The 2,847-nt window shown below is 43.0% G+C and overlaps 1 pseudogene; it reads right to left on the reverse strand.

Annotated features, from left to right (window-relative positions):
• Nucleotides 1–203: 203 nt before the first annotated feature.
• On the reverse strand, nucleotides 204–944 carry LOC109439699 (small ribosomal subunit protein eS26; annotated as a pseudogene).
• Between the last annotated feature and the right edge of the window lie 1,903 nt (nucleotides 945–2,847).

A 2,847-nucleotide genomic window follows, 5' to 3' on the forward strand; every position in this document is an offset into this window, starting at 1 on the left:
ACCTTCAGTCCACATATATTTTAACTTTGAGCCACTTTTCTTTCCACACAAAGTAAATGATCAAGTATACCATTCAAAGCTCTGTTCACTGGGACATTGAAAGGATTTCCCCTTACCCCTGTCTTCTTTTCTTTTCTTTTTTTTTTTTTAAGTATAATTTCCATTTTATTTCTTCCCCCAGAGAATATTTCTTGGGTCGGTTGTTAAGGACTTAGCTCTTTCATGGGCTTTGGTGGAGGTCATGGGACAGTACCCACAGGTCTAAATTGGGGTGAGGGTGTTCCGTCCTTCCAGGCTCCACGGGAACGATTCCTGACTACCTTGCTGTGAATGGCACAACTCACACAGTAGTTTCACATACAGCTTGGGAACTACATAGGAAGCAAAGACACTCGCTTAGGAAATGTCCCTAACAGCTGTGGCCTCTACTATGTTTTGAATGATGAACTTCTCAATGGCCTTGTCCTTGGGCATGCATCGGTCACAGCTGGTGCAGTGAATAGGCTGCAAATGGCCCTGGACCTTTTTGGCACAACCGCTGTACCTTCTTTTCTTGGCCATCTTGAGAGCGAGGGCCCAAGAGAGCTACCCTGTGTTTTAAGGTCACCCATGAATGGAGCTTCAGTGCAGCAGCTGTCAATTTTGGCATATTGAGTTGACACATGTATGAAGCAACTTCAGCTTTTATCCTTCTCCATACCTATTTATAAAGGATCACCCCTCTCCCGCAACCCCTAAATGTGGCCACAGGTGTGAGCTGAGGGACAGTTCAGTAGCAGTGGATGACAAGAGGGCCTGGGACACCTGATTGTGCCAGTTCCTTATCCCCCTCAACTCTGCTCATGCCTGAGGGGGATGGATTGCTCTGGGCCTGCTTGACCTTGAAATTATGGGTCTGATAGAACCTAGCTAACATGGCAGTTCTGGCCACATGATAACATGTTACCCCATTGCTTACAGTGCCAGTAGCCACCTAGAAACTGTTTTTTCAAAAACGGTATCATTTTCCACTGCAGATGGCATGGTCTCGATCCTGGACCAAGTAGTAGTTTTCCCAATCACACATGCATAATTGAAATGAACATATTTGGAAGCTGGCAAAGTCCCCACATAGGTTTCTTGGCCAGTGAAATAAAAGCAATTATAGCATGAAGATCAAGTGGAACCCACCCCAATCCCACCGCTGATAGTCAAGCAATATAGCAAATCAGAAAGTGTATTGCATCTTGGGAAAAATGGCAAATGTCAGGACCACTCTTAAAGACCTGAAGGATGATGGAATGATGCCCCATCATATTGCCATTTAGTTCACCAGTCTGGCCTACACAAAAGCCAGCTGGATCCTGAAAATAGCCTACTACAAATGTAACCAAATATTTACACTCATTGTACATCGGGCCAGGTGTGGTATCTCCGATAGAGCACATTAACAGATCCTCAGCCAAGTGCTCTACAGTCATTAAGCTGGTAAATATTTTCTTTTCCATTCCCATCAGAAAGGAAGACCAGAAACAGTTTGCATTCACTTGGAACAGACTATAATAGACTATAAATACCATATTTATAGGCTTGCCCCGGGACTAGGTTTGCATTCTTTTTTTTTATTTTTTATTAAATTTTATTGGTGTGACAGGCATTAGTAATGTTATGTGGCATATAAAACTGAAAACAACACAGGAACAAGACAAATAAATAGGTTTGCATTCTTGTCCTCTGTCCTAATATAATCCGACATTTCCCTAGAATTTCACCCTAGCCCACAATATTGATAACATCATGCTAATCGGACTAGAAGAGCAACAAGTGGCAAATACGTTAAAGTCCTGAGTAAGACACATGTGCTCCAGAGAGGATAAGACAAAACCTATGAAGATTCAGAAGTGATCCCTATCAATAAAATATTTAGGGATCCTGTGGTCTGGAGCATGTCCGGACTTTCCCTCCGAAGTAAAGGATACATTATTGCATCATGCACCTTCCACCATGAAAAAGGAAACACATTGCCCAATAGGCTTTTAAGGTTTCTGGAGGAACAATATTCCACATCTGGGAATACTATTCCAACCAACATATTGGGTGAATGAATGGATGTCAGCTGAGAATGAATATGCTCAACAACAGGCTAAAATGCAAGTGGCTATGCTTCTTGCCCATATGATCCAGCAGATCTTATGGCAGATCTAGTGCAGACCTGGCTAGGTTGAGAGTTCAGCCTTCTCGGGAGTTCTGGTATTGTTATGATTCCATCCTGGATGGGTCCTCAGATTTCTCTGCTCTTTGTCAACAGGAGAGGAGAATCTCTTCATGTGTTCAAAAGAGGCCGTCTGTCTTTCATATCTTGCCTTTAATTACTGATTAATCATTTTGTGCCTTCTATTATGTTTTTCCAAATCATCTAATGCCTCCAGCAATAGCCATCCAATCCATTTTTCTTAGCATTACTAATTTCCCCATATTTCTCAAATACCTGATACATTACACTTCGTAGTGCATCTCCTTTTACCAGTTTGCCATCTTTCAGTTCCCAACAGGCAGAAGTTTTCACAATTGCCCTGCTATCTTATGCAGGGTGGTCTGGGCTCCCTGTACAACCAGAAATGCATCCTCATAGCCAGCTGGCTGGCATGGGATGCAGCTCCAAAATCCCTTTTTTAGCCTCTGCTTTCTTGAACAACTCCTCCTGCCCACCTTTGCAGGTTAGACTCATTGGTAAGCGTACAGATAGGGAGATGAGCAAGCAGAACATTTGTTTGGGAGTCTTTTAAGGGTTAACACCTGCAGGGGAAGAAAAGCAAGCAGGATTAGGCAGAGGGAGAAGCTGAAGATGAGACAGTCTCAACAAAGGTG

The sequence above is a fragment of the Rhinolophus sinicus genome, linkage group LG02 (genome assembly GCF_036562045.2).
Source record: "Rhinolophus sinicus isolate RSC01 linkage group LG02, ASM3656204v1, whole genome shotgun sequence".
Taxonomy (NCBI): Eukaryota; Metazoa; Chordata; class Mammalia; order Chiroptera; family Rhinolophidae; genus Rhinolophus; species Rhinolophus sinicus.